The 14,440-nt window shown below is 43.3% G+C and overlaps 1 protein-coding gene across 5 annotated transcripts in view; it reads left to right on the top strand.

Annotated features, from left to right (window-relative positions):
- The window catches only part of BNC2 (basonuclin 2), a 453,328-nt gene that overhangs the window by 90,575 nt on the left and 348,313 nt on the right, over positions 1 to 14,440 (top strand). The window lies entirely within an intron of this gene.

The following is a 14,440-nucleotide window of genomic DNA, read 5'->3' as shown; positions in this document are numbered from 1 at the left end:
TAAGCTAGAGAACCCTGTAGCTTTGGTCATTAGAGTGGGGCTACTGGGTATTTTCTTTTCAGAGTTTTTGAGCTGTGCATTGCAAACAATCAAATCATTTCTTGCTGTATACATGCTGCAGCTCATTGTAGCCTTAGAAAAAGGGCACCAAGAGTCACAGACCTTGCTAATTGTACTGAGCCTGCCTGCATTGCAAGTGTCAGATGATTTGATAGGAGTGACATATAGCTAAATGGAATAGGAAAAGACATGGCAGTGGACTGTTAGTCCATTAGTTTGCTCCGGCAGCTTGTTTTACTAAGGAGCCCTCTAATGGGTTCTCGGCAATAATTACTATCTCTCTTTCTCATGCTATTCAACATGACAGGCACTTGCTGAAGTCGCAGCTAATATATTTGCACTCTAACAGCTGCATTGCTGAATATCCTTGAGTATGTTTGCCTTAGAAATGAATGATGGCAATTTTTTTCTGAGGGGGAAAAAACCTCTCTAATGCAGAGGACAGTCATTTTATTTAGGATTCTAAACAGGCACATTGAGTAACAAGAATACTTGCAACTAAAGTTGATGGATATTACACTAGCTGAGGGTTAGCCATATGTTTCTGCTATGCTATGAAGTTAACACTATTGAAATAACAAAGAAAGTTTTTTATGGACTTTTTCCTCGCAATAATAGAATTATCCAAGTGTCTGTGTTTACTATCTTGTGACCCTTATAGATCCAATAAGCAATAATATCTGCTAGAATGAGTGTTAATCAGTCATTATGTAAGTAATTTGGGACACACTTTGTTCAAGAACAAGGTTGTTTTTTATTGAACTTTTGTTCATGATTATGGTGGTCATGAAAGGCACCAGACTGAGAGCACTGTCGTATGAAGTCCTCTGTTTACTCACAAAACAGGATAGCAGTTGCAGGACAGTCTTTCTATCACTGTCTCACCTTTGTGTTTCCACTATGATTTGGAAGCACATTTCTGAAGGCAGAATTGAATTTCTTTGCTCATTCGGTCTTTGATGTCTCTGCTGAGACTGCTGACAAAAGCCAATTTGATGTCAATTGTGTTGGTGGTTTTTGTGATAAGGATGCTTGTCCAAAATGAACTGGATTGAGATCAACAATTCCTTTCACAAAGGCCACTGATGACCCTCCAGAAGTTATTACTGAAAGTTGTTCTATATGGAGCTTTCCTTGAAGATCGTTAGGAAACTGCACACACAGCTGTACCAATTTAACTAGCTAATTTAACTAAAATATGTCATTTTATATTCCTGTAGTTAAACTGGTGCACCTTTGTGTATGGACACTTTTATATCCATTTAAACTTGGCTTGCATCAGTATAGTTTGTGCTGGTAAACTTACTTGCATGAGTTTCCCAGTTTTAAACTGATATAAGAGACTTCATACACAAAAGTTGCACCAGTTTAACTAACTAATTTAAATTAAACAGAATGCAACCTTTGTGTATAGACAAGCTCCAGTGTAGTGGTATTTCTTGCATGACACCTATTCATTTTGTGCTCTGTAGATTACATAGGTTTGCCAGGTGTCCAGTTTTTGACCAGATCAGCCAGTGGAAAAGGGACCTTGGCAGCTTTGGTGAGTGGTGCTGACCGGGCCGTTAAAACTCTGGTTGGATGCGTAGTCGGGCTAAGGCAGGTTCCCTGCCTGTCCTGTTTCCATGTGGCTCCCGGAAGCAGTGGCATGTCCCCCCTCCCACATCCCAACTCAGTGTCTCAGCCTGGAGCTCCCTCCCACACTCCGAACTCCTCATTTCTGTCCCCACCCTGGAACCCGCATCCCCAGGTAGAGCACTCACCCCCTCCCTCACCCCAAGCCCCGAGTCCTCGGGTGGGACGGGTGGTGGAGTGAGCAGGGGTGGGGTCTTGGAGAACAGGCAGGGCAGGGGTGGGACCTCAGAGGAGGGGCGGAGCAGGGGGTGGGGTAAGGGTGTCCAGTTTAGTGCTAGTAGAAAGTTGGCAATCTGAAGACTACACTGGATTCCAAGTAGTTGCTCAATGCAATTCAAGATATTAGTTTTAACCAAAAAACTCTAAATGGTTTTCTTCAAGACTGCTGCTAGCTTATCCTCTACCTTGACGTATGTGATCAAATGGGGGCCCACGTGCTAGAAGTCCCTATATTCAGCAGTCTGGAGGCGAAGTGGTCTTTAGGCCTGGAGGTCTTGACTCTATACTCTTCACTCCCCAAATTGGTCTGAAAACCAATTGGTTTTTCAACATGCCCAGGTCTGTAATTTGTTCATGCAAGGCTTTTCCTGAGACGATGTGCTGGTGTCTTTTGTGATGAAAGGAAAATTTCAGAGTTCTCCTGAGTTGGCATTAGTTTCATTTGTTTTTTTATGTACTTAAGGCTAGGGGCTCTAGTTCATGCATTTAATATACTGGAAAAAATAAAAGGGAGCAATGTTGCTTGTCCTACGCACCTGCACAGAGCAGTAAGCGGGTGTAAAGTACACCCAATGTCACTGTGTCAGCCAGAGCAGTACTGCCCGTGTGCAGACAGAAGTAATTAGAACCTGGTAGTAGGTTGGAGCAGATCACTGCCCCCGGGAGCAAGGTGGGAAGAAGGGACCAAACTGTAACACAGTTAATTCCATGATCTGCTGTTTGGGCAGCCCAGCTCTGCCTCTTAAACAGGGAGATTTTCTAGCCCATAATAAATAAAAATGTATGGTCCCTATCAACTTGGCTGGATTCAGGCATGTAACTTATAGATGCAGGGCCCTGTATTAGTAGTTTTTTAAAACACACTGTGTACCTGTTTATACTGAAGAGCCACTATTTAAAAAATAGTACTTGTGGCACCTTAGAGTATTTAGTATACAGTATTTAGAAACCGGGAAGCCCCACACCTCACTCCAAACTTGTTCCTTCTTTCTTGCTTTGAAGTAATTCAGGTCTACCTGAATTAAATCACTTGCAATATGTGGGGTGCCAATGTCGTCTCACTTCTCTAACATGCTTGAAGTCTCTTCCCTCTGTTGCCCCTTTCGTTTTCAGGGTCATTTTGAGGCTGTTCAAAGTGACTTACTTGTCCCTTTGTCACTATTAATTGTTAAAGCAGCTGTTCTCTCACTGTAGCTGCTCCATTCTATGAAGGAAGTGCTGACATTTCTGAGATGTTGACAGGCTTATACTCAGAGTAATCAACATTTACAACACAACTGCCTTCATCCGTTTCAATTAGTTAAACTTCTACCAAGTTTTAAACAAATCGGAGCTGGTGTATCCTCACCAGCAAATTTACTGATCATGAAAGTTCTGGATTTCCATTCTGGGAGTCAGATGGCATCTACCAGTAGAACAAGTTCAACAGCATCATCCAAGCTTCCCCTTCCTTGTCCCACTGCAGGTCCTCAAACCTCTAACAGAGGAAATTATCTCATTGAGTGAATGGTTGTGTAGTTTTCATCCCCATTCAATCCTTGGTGCCACATTTGAACAGTCCTTTGATATATATACTACTTCTATAAATCTGGAGCAGGAATTCGGGTAGAAGGGGGCTAGAAAGGACTCTAGACTGAAGTGAGGAGATACATAATGTATAGTTGTGTGTGTGTGTATATATACAACTTATAATGACAGTTTTCTTATGATTTAGATGCTTGTCTACAGGGAACAGGGCTAGAACCCTGCATCTGGTTTCACATAGGGCTTATCTACACTTAACAACCCAACTACATTGCTCAGGGGTGTAAAAAGTCTGCTCCCCTGAGCGACATATTTAATCCAACCAAACTCCCGGTGTAGACAGTGCTAGCTCCCATTGAGCTAGCTACCGCCTCTCAGGGAGGTGGATGAACAACAGCAACAGAAGAACTCCTCCTGCCACTCCAGTGAGTGTCTACACTGAAATACTAGAGCAATGCAGCTTCAATGCTTCAGCTCTGCTGTAATGTTTTAAGTGTAGGCATAGCCATAGGAAACTAAATAGTGAACTTTCTTGATGTCCGTTTACTTTGGCTGGATTGTGTGGCTGCAGTGATTTCAGAGCCTTCCACTGCATGCACAGAACTGTGTAAATTACATGATTAGTCCTTTTTGAAATGAAATGCCATTAATGGAGTAAACCAGCTGATGGTTAGGGCCAAATAATTCCCAAAATTTTAAAAGCAGCAGAGGACATCTGAAGATCCAGGCTGGAACTGGTTTTTCTTAGATACATATAGAGACCCCCTTCTTACAGAAGGTCCTCCAGGTGAAGTTGGTTGTAGATATCCCAGCACACATGGAATTCAATTCAAATAGACCTTACAGTAGTAGGAGCAGCAGACGATAACTAAAGGGAGTGGAGTGTTTTTAGATCAGAGGAATTATGGAAGGCCTTCCCTTCAATAGGTATGCAGCACGTAAAGTGGCAGTTTAACATATGACAAATATAAAGTTTAATTGAAAAATATGTGGAATAGCATAATAATGTGATTAATGAAGAGGCTCGATATTCGTAATGCATATTGGCAAATGTTTACCTGGCTTTGGAATCACTTTAATCAAGTTGTCATTTCCATCTGCATTACTATATTGTTTTCTATAATGTGGTCTTTACAGTGCAATATGATTATACAAACTTTGATTCTTGGTCATTATTTCTTCCTCCTTCTTCTAAAACATAAAGCCACTGTATAGCAGAACCATTTTCTATATTTTAGTCATACATAGAAACATTTTTTTCTCTGCACTAGGAGCATATATAAAGCAGATGATGAAAATATATATTTTTTTAAAAAAAACCACCTTTTTAGAATCTATTTTCTTTGTGCCAGGTACCAGATGATGTTATTGGCAGTGGTTAAACCACGATTTGAGGACTTCAATAGCTCAGACATAGGTGACGTTTTTCGCAGGAGTGGGTGGGTGAGATTCTGTGGCCTGCGTTGTGCAGGAGGTCAGACTAGATGATCACAATGGTCCCTTCTGACCTTAGTATCTATAAGAGGGTCACAGGGCATTTAAAATCACTAGGCTGTGGGGAATAAAATTCCATGTCTGGTGCACTGACAGATTTTTAGAACTGTTTACCCTGCAGTAAGTAGTGCAGAAATGCTATTTCTACTTGTATAGTTCTTATGATATCCTATCTAATGTATCTATCTATTCTTCAGAGAACTTGCAGTAAGATATATTTGTCATAGTTGCTCACAGTATAATCATGGCTGTCTAAGAATTTGCATTATAGATGCTGCTTTTTAGGAGTTCATACATTGCTGCAAATACTGCTCCTAGCTTCAAACTTGGTAGGCAACGTTTAAGTAGTAAGTGATAAGTACTTTGAGTTTGGAAGGATGAGGAGAGAGTAGAGGTGGAGTCTGAATGCTTTGCGATATGAATTTAAGTAGTTTTGGTGTCACAATGCAAACATTCAGAAAATAAAATCTGATCAAATGAAATAGCAGAATGTACATGATACTTAATTTTAAGTTGAAACTTGCAGACATATCCCATAACATGTAAGGAGTTTTAAAACATGTATTTATATGACAGACCTGAATTCAAATCGCCCATTATAATTCCTGTGCTGTGTGTGTGAGCGAGAGATTGTAACTGATATTCAAAGATCGTCTTTGATATATGGCAGCTATTTTCAACAATTATACTGTAACCCCCCTGGCTTTTGTTGCCATTTATATAGAGGTTGCCGCTCAGCACTGCAGTGCAGGAAACCCTGGTTTGGTCCCTGTCACGAAGTACCAGAATCTCCACTGTTCTCAATGCTTCCCCTTCATCCTGCCACAGTGGAGTTGAGAGCAGAGAGGGGGAGACAGCACCCAGTTGACTTAGTGTTTTGCTGGCAGGGAGGTAATAGGCACTTGATACTCAAAGGTGAGCAGGCTGGTTGGATAGGGATTCAAGGAGGAACAGGCTGGGGGGCATGGTCCCCAACCTGAGTCCCTGTTCATCCATGAGACATCCCCACCCCGGAGCCCCTGTTTCCTAGGGACATTAGCATTTTCCATTTTCAGTTTTGGTCTCTTTCCACAGTTGTGCACTGAGGCAAGCTCCTCCATCTGTCTGACTGATTCTTGGTATGGTTATTTATTATCAGTATACTGTATGTAGTGCAGTATTCTAGTGTTTTGTTAATAACTGATACATATGACTATTGTCTGTAGCACATATGAATAGGGCCTGAGCTCGTTTGCTTTATTAAAAGTGGGAGGTGGGGGAGAAAAATTTACAAATCATTGGCTTAGATTTAAGAGTCTTGAGCTCATCACCTTTGTGTCCAGAGCTAGAATTTACCTGTGTATTACAGACCTATAAAGGAAAAAGAAAATGTCCATATAAATATTTCTCATAGTCACCGGTTTGTTGACTCACAACTCAGATCTTTAGACTGAAATTATCAATCTCTTTGCAAGACAGAAATACACATTTTTTTTCTTCCCTGGCCTTAAAATCAACCACTCTTTTTCCTGTGACCCTATATTTACACAATCTGGTTGCTCTGCTTCAGCTAAAATAAAAATAAAAACGATGTTTTATTCTCTTTCTGTCATGCATGGACAAAGTAGGTATTTTACATTCAGTCAATATACATTTGATAATTTGTATTTTATATGTATAAGGAATTGTAAATTATGCATTCCTACTGGACATTTCATGAATTTTACATTCCCTAATGTTATATATTCCATAAATCTAATTACTGCAGCTGGTTACTAATGCTGCTTCTTCTTTTTTTTTTTTTTTGGTATGGCTTAAAATCAACAACATTAGATGTTCAAGTCTAGGTTGGTGATTCAGTTGATTGGCTTCATGGGTCGCAAAGTGGATTGCAGTGATACCATCAGGATATGATTGATTAGAACATTTGTTGACAAGATGTTCCACATTTTTAAGTCCATTTCTGCAGTTGCAAATAGGATTGTGTTTCAGTCCCCATTTATGGAGGAGGAGGTTGGTGCATTTGCCATGTAAGGTGTGAATGTGGTTCTAAGTGGACCGCATTTTTCATGGGAAGGGGAAAAAACATTGAGTCTTTGTTGGGTTCTTGATGAAATATTTGTTTGGTATGTTGGCATTCTTCCACTTTGCTAGCCATTGATCTTCGAGTGAAAAACCTGAGTCTTCAATCACTTGTACTGAAAGCCAAAAAAGTTTTCTAGATTTAAGTCAGAATCTTGGAATGTTGTTTAGATCTTCATGTATTGGGAGATCCTTGTTCCCTTGAATATGATAAGACTCCTGAAGAATTCTCATGCTGTGACTAATTTGGGGTGAATGCATGTGTGCCGGCACAACACAAAAAGTATTGTGAAGCTCTCCTCAGTTGTAACCCTTCAAAAAAAAAGAAGTCTTAGCAAAGTGAACTCATAATTGCCTGTTTTAAAATAATGTGTGTAGGCGTGCCTCTCTGATGAGGAGTATGGGGATAAGTAAGAGCATGTCAGTCTCCCTCCTTACTGCTAGAGCTGATGCTGGAACAGAGGTAGGGTTTGTTTTTCCTTGACCATCTAGTCTTAGGCTGTCTAGATGTTATGATTTTCTGGGTTGTGACTTTTGTAATTATGATCATTATACCTCTCAGCTTCCCAGATGTTAGTGGTTTTATGTTTTGGAGTTTTGGGGGGCCTGTATCTATACATAGCTCTCTTTCACTCTCATTATCTAGCAAGACGGAGTTGTGTGGCACAAGGATTTTCACTATGAACTTTAGGCTTTACTTGAAAAGGAAAATTACAGGCATTAATCTTTTATTTTTAAATTGTCCCTTGTCTTGTCCTTCTTAACCACCCACTCTGCTGCTTTCTCCTTTGCACTTCTCCTTACTAGATTTTGACTATCTCTGGTGATCTATCACCTTGTCTGTCTTTCATGTCACTTTTGTCAATTGATGCAATCTGGTGCATACTGTGACATACTGGAGTGCAATCCAAAGCAGTGAGGGATTTTCACCCCTGCCCTGCAACCTTGGGTGCCTTACAGTACCTTGCTGGAAGTAGCTTCCCCCTCGCAAGTCACACCCTGAGTGTCTGTGTGTAACTACAGTCTGGCAGCCACACTTGTTACGCTATGGCTCTCAGCAGTCTTGGTGATACTGTAGGGTGACCCAACACACTCCCAGATTTCCCCCCAGAAATTTGTCTCATGCTACCCAGCCCTCTTCTGAACAGTCCAAATATACTAAAACTATTTATTCCTTTAAGGGAATAATATAAACAATTTTACCACCTTAAATGGAGTTACCCAGACACTTCAAATTAAACACACTGGATTAGATAAAACATGTTTGTTAACTACAAAGAGAGAGATTTTAAGTGAGTACAAGCAATGAGGCATAAAAGTCAGAAATGGTTACAAGAAGATAAAGATAAAAATGCTTTCTAGTGCCTAATTTAATAAACTATATTAGATTCAAAGCATAGTTTCTCACCACATGTTTCCAAAAGCATTACTGACCAAACTTCCAGGTCAGGACCCCTCCCCCAGAGTCCAACAGCTATCTTCTCAGGTGTGGAGGATGAGATGCATAAGGAGAGTGTCTTGGGGTATTTGTCCCTCTTTTTTATAGTTTCAGTCCCTCTTTGAAAAACATTTCCAGTGGTGAACCAAGAGACGGATGGAGAGGGGGGTGAGGGAGTTATTGGAGAAGGGAGACCTCATGCTGTTTATTTGCTAAGATGCAGATCTGTGTCCCTTCCCCCCTTTTCTTGACTAAGAATGCCTAGAAATCTGGCTTAACCACTCCCCAGAATTATCTGGGAAAAACACTTCAGTCATGATTTCAGTTTATGTTCATGATTTTACACATAATGTTGCTATATGTGTTTTATCATATTACTGATCAGCAAGTTGAGTTTTCAAATGATACCTCACAAGGCATGCCTTGTACAAAGATGATTACAGTAGTGTATAAAGTGTGAATACAGGAGTGCACTCTGTTACATACCAAAACCAAAAAATAAAATCAATTCCTTTTTAAAATATAGGAATTAAAAATTACACCCTGAGGAGGCTGGTTTAACAGTGATATCTAGGAGAAGGTGTGATATCCCCAAGAGGTTGGGAAATCCTCATTCCCTTCACACCGCCCCCAATAAGCAAACACATGCATCGTCCCCACCTCGATCAACAAAATCTCCTCAATCTATATTTGTGTATTTTATTGAAACTCTTTGGTGTTCAGACTTCAAACATCTATGAAGTAATGTTAAAATTTTAAACATATTAGGTCTCTGTTATTCCTGCTCTTTTTTCCCTTTCATTCTCCTTCACACTTGTATATATCATGCTGTGTTTCGTCTTGGTTTTTTCAGTCTCCGTTATCCATTTCCTCTTCCCTCACCTCCTTCCACGTTTTTTCTTGCCTTCTTTCTGGCCTTAATCCAGATTATTGCAGCCTTTCTTCCTTTCTCTCTCTCTCTCTCCTTAGTCTTATTCTGCCTACCTATTTTACTACATTTTTTTAAAAGTAAAATGTAAACAGATTCCACTTAGGTCACCTGTTGTTTCGTTCATCATTAGAAAGTTGGTACTTAAAAAAGTTTACCACTGGTATGTTACCCTCTTCATCCACCCTCCCATGGATTATGATGCTAAAAATTGGATGAATTATGTGGAATATTAATATATTGTAGTAATTCTTTCTCAGTTTGGGCCAACTGGGCAAGACAAAAGGACAGATCCTCTGGTCTGGTTGAGCTGTGTTCAGTGTGGGACTGGGAAGATGTGGAGAGATGGACAAAGGTGACTTTACCTGGGGAAATTTCCATGGATCGAGTTAAACTGGCTTTATTTCTTTTTACACTGGAGCAGTGTAAACTTATTGGGGAAGGGACTGTCTTTTCCTTTTTGAATATTGCTTAGTACGTTGGGGCCTCTTACATATACACGTGTGTGTGTGTGTGTGTGTGTGTGTGTGTGTGTGTATGTAAATATCTATCTATAATAGTAATAATGGGGGAGGATCTGGCCATATGATTTTGGTTTGCATTTTTGTTCCTGATTTGGGTTTGCTGATGGGCTATTCAGTATAAAACTGACAACTAAATAACATCCAATGAAGTGAGCTGTAGCTCACGGAAAGCTTATGCTCTAATAAATTTGTTAGTCTCTAAGGTGCCACAAGTACTCCTTTTCTTTTTGTGAATACAGACTAACACAGCTGCTACTCTGAAACTAAATAACATTAAACTAATACCTTTATTTCCTCTTCAATATGCCCAGTGGGCAAAACTTATCCCTGATTTAACTCTACTGAAATCAGTTGAGTTTGTGAATTTTGAATCAGATGAATATGACTGAATTACTAGCTTTTCTTCAGGAAAAAAAAGTAGAAAAATTATAGTACTTTACTACAGTAAAACATATTATAGTGATTTTGCAGAAACTATAGTAATATTTACTACACTGTTAACTTAATGTACTATAATTTGATTATTCACAGTAATTTGTCATAATATTTTGAAGAAACAATAATATTACTGACTTAAGATAAAATTCAGCGCCCTATACTGATTTACAAATGTCATGGAAATTACTACAATCCACAATACTACAGTATTTGTAATCCACTGAAGACTGTTCTGTAGCATACACTATAATTACTATTAAAATGTATGCTGTATTTACTACAGTTTTGTGGTAAAGCCTATGGTAATATAAAGCAATGTAAAATTTACTGTAACTTTAGTACTTCAACAAAACTGTGGCCATGTAGCACATTTTAATTATCATTGTATTGCAGATTTTGGTCACTTGAAGCTTCATGATAGCAGTTGGGATAGAGCTAAAAGCACAGGCCTTACCACTTGTGCTACAGGAGGATCTCTGAGCTCTTGGCAGTGTGGTGTCTAATACACACAGCTGACTAGTTCTGCTTGATCCTGTAGAGGGCATGTCAGCACTAAGTGCTTTAAAGTTTGTTTTTCTACAGAGGATAGAGAGTCAGCATGACTTTGCCGTCCCATGATTTAAGGTATACTTTTAAGGTGACCTGTTCATTTCATGAAAAATTACATGGAACACCAACACGTAATAGATGTTTCTTAAGGTGAACTTATTATGCTATTTAGGAACAAGCCTGAAGTGTAGAGCTTCTGTTGCTGGTTACTCAGCTAAGTAATTTCAGAATCACATTCTGCACCATCAGTTATTTTTATTATTTATTTGTTTAGTGCTGGACAAGACACAAAGGTAAGGACAGTCCTTTTCCCCCATGCAGAGAGACAGTTTCCCTCTTTCACCGCTTGCGCTGGGTTGTTGGGGGCTACTGGGTCTGGGTCACTGGTACTGGTTCTGCTGAATATGTGCGGGAGGGGGAGAGGGGGAAGGGTGCCCTTGGGACACAAGCATTGACATTTTTCTTTCTGGATCATAAGATTCAAAGTAGTTTGCTGCTGTTGCTAGAGTACTCTGGGGCCAGATCACACCCGTTACTTTTACACAGAAATTCTGCTTTCAGCAGTGCACAGGTTTGTGGTTCAGGTCTGTTTCTCTTTAGTTTGCAAACTTTTCATTTCCTTGGTGATCTTCATGGCCCATCAGTAGGTGATATTTCATGAAAAATCTTTAGAAATTTCTCTCAGGAGCCTGAAATCATACCCCAAAATTGATGCATAGGGAAGCATCCATCCCTCATCACATTGTCCAGTCACTGGAATGGTGGACTAAGAAGGAAGATGTAACAATGGGATACCCACTTTACGTCCTGGACTCTTGACTCCATGTGACTGATGCACACCTATTAGGTTGGAAAAGCATACCTAGAGCCACAGAGTATGGGAGTCCAGTGAAAGAAAGAGAAGCATAAACCCACGGTACCATTGAGCCTCCCACCAGAGATCACCACGGTGTAGATCACCATCGCCTAGGCAGTCTCCCAGGTGTTGATATCCCTGGTGCAGTATCGTTCTTTGGCTCCCCTGTACCGTTCTTCGGGCAGGCACCGATCCTCGCTCTCTCCTTACTGGTCGCCAGTGAGGGACAGTCGGCAGACTCGGGCATCTACAGCTCCATCCTGGTCACCAGCAGGGCAATGGTCTGAGTCAGAAGGACAGTTCAGTCCCTCACCTTTAAAAAGCGAATCGCCACTGGGCTGCGAGACCTGTGCGGCTTCTGCGAAAACAGCGTGGAGGCAGGGACAGTGGCTGGCTCATTTGTGGTACTGGAACCCATGGGCTGTACCTTTTATGCCAATTCCGTATTCCCACTGTTTCTCCCAGGCTGCATTGGACAAACTGCCCCCCAGCATGGCGTTGATGCGGGGGCATGCAGCGGGCCCCGATGCCCAAGGAGCTGTCTGCAGAGGAGCAAGAGGAAGCCGCCCCTCCCCCTGTGATGCAGTCATCTTTGTTGTCTCCGGATGATGCAGTGGCGGGCCCTTCGCAAACAAGTAGTCCTCCCGATGACTTCAAGGAGCACCAAGCCCTGCTAAAAAGACTGGCTGCCAGTCTGAACTTGGAGCTAGTAGAGGAGTCTGACAGCCTCTTTAATGTCATACCCTTCTCCACCGTGGCCTGGGTCACGTTACCCGTCCACCCAGGCGTCTTAAAAATTGCTAAGTCTGTGTGGCAGACTGTAAACCCCTTCTTCTATTCCATCTACCTCCAAGAAGGCAGGAAAGAAATATGTCCCAGCAAAGGGGTTTGAGTGCCTGTACACCCACCCTCCATCATCAACAAAAGGGACAGTCAGGGCCAGGTGAGCAGCACACCAAAAAATAAAGACACCAAGAGGCTGGACTTGTTTGGCAGGAAAATGTATGTGATAGCCAGTCTGCAATTTTGGGTGTCTAACCCTCAGGCCCTATTAGGCAGGTACAACTTCAACTTGTGGGACTCTATCAGCAAGTTCAAGGAGGGCCTCCCTCCCTCAGCCCCCCAGGGACTGAGCCCTGGTGTTGGCCTCCTTGATGGAAGAGGGCAAAGCGGTGGCAAGAAGCGCCCTCCAGATGGCCTAGGATGCTGCGCACTCAGTGGCCAGGTTAGTTGCCTCTTCCTCCATGAGGTGCAGTCCTTTGGGCTGTCCCAGGAGATGCTGACTACCCTTCAGGACCTCTGTTTGAGGGAGCAGGGCTCTTTTTGGAGCTGAACGACGCACTGCTCCACGGCCTTAAAGACTCTTGGGCCACCCTCCATTCCTTGGGCCTACACACAGTGGTGAGCTGGAACCGGTTGTTAAATTTAGAGGCTGGGACAGCTGGTTCTAAAAGGGCTTCTAAATTTAATAACCGGCCAAAAGTGGCGCCTTAGGTGCTGACTCCGTGGGTGCTCCGGGGCTGGAGCACCCAAGGGGAAAATTTGGTGGGTGCAGAGCACCCCTCGGCAGCTCCAGTTCACCTCTGCTCTGCCTCCTCCCCTAAATGCACCGCCCTGCTCTGTTTCTCTGCCCCCCCCCCACCGCCGCTTCCTGTGAGTCAGCTGTTCGTGCAGGAAGCCGGCGGTGGGTGGGAGGGAGAAGGGCTGAGAAGCAGGCAGTTGCTTCGGGCTCAGGCCCAGGGAGGCGGAGGTGAGCTGGGGCCTGGGGCAGGGCGAGGAGGGCTGCCCGCGCTGCAGCAAGTAACCTGGGGGACGCAAAAGGGAACTGCTCCACACCCCAGTTCACCTCTGCCTCCCTGGGCCTGAGCGCAAAGCCGCCGCCTGCTTCTCAGTCCTCCCAGACTTTCCACATGAACAGCTGATTTGGTGGGAAGCCGGGGGAGGGGCAAAGGAGGCGAAGAAGCAGAGCGGGGTGGCGCGTTCAGGAGAGGGGTGGAGCAGAGGTGAGCCAAGTGTGGGGCAGGGAGCTCCCCGTGGGTGCTCTGCACCCACCAAATTTTCCCCATGGGTGCTCCAACCTAAGAAGCCAATTTTGATGTGATCAGTGAGAGGAGCAGCTGCTCCCCCTCCCCCCCAAGTTATGCTCCCCTGCCCCTAGGAACCAGAGGGACCTGCCGAATGCTTCCTGGGAGCTGCCCCAGGTAAGCATTGCCTGGACTCCCCACCTCACCCCCTGGCAGGTCCCTCAGGCTCTTAGGGATGGGGTGGGCACCCACTACGGTGGTCCACAAGACCCTCCTGCCTGGTTCTGGGGGCAGTCAGGGGATGGGGGTGGATGGTGCAGGGATTTCGGGGGCGGGGGTGGGCAACAACCCCCTCGTGGGGTGAGGAGGGAACCGGTTGTTAAGATTTTGGCAGCTCATCACTGCCTACACATCCCTGGGCAAGCTAGAAAGCCATTCTGTTTCCCACCTCCGTCGAGGTCCTGGGGTGTCCCTAGGTCCAGCTCCTACAGGAAGAAGGACAGAGACAAAGGATTTAAACAGCATCACCCTTTGTCTTCCTGTTCCTCTGCCCAGCCTGGTCCTACCAGAGGCCAAGGAAGCCAGAAGCAAGTGTTTTGAGGATGCGCCTGAGGATGGCACCCAGTCACTTCCCAGGATCCACCCTCCTGCTCTTTTCTCAACCTCCTGCGCCTTTTCCGGTGGGCCTGG

Source organism: Dermochelys coriacea, chromosome 5 (genome assembly GCF_009764565.3).
Source record: "Dermochelys coriacea isolate rDerCor1 chromosome 5, rDerCor1.pri.v4, whole genome shotgun sequence".
Taxonomy (NCBI): Eukaryota; Metazoa; Chordata; order Testudines; family Dermochelyidae; genus Dermochelys; species Dermochelys coriacea.
The sequence above is the reverse complement of the archived record's forward strand: the minus strand, read 5'-3'. Positions and strand labels throughout refer to the sequence as shown.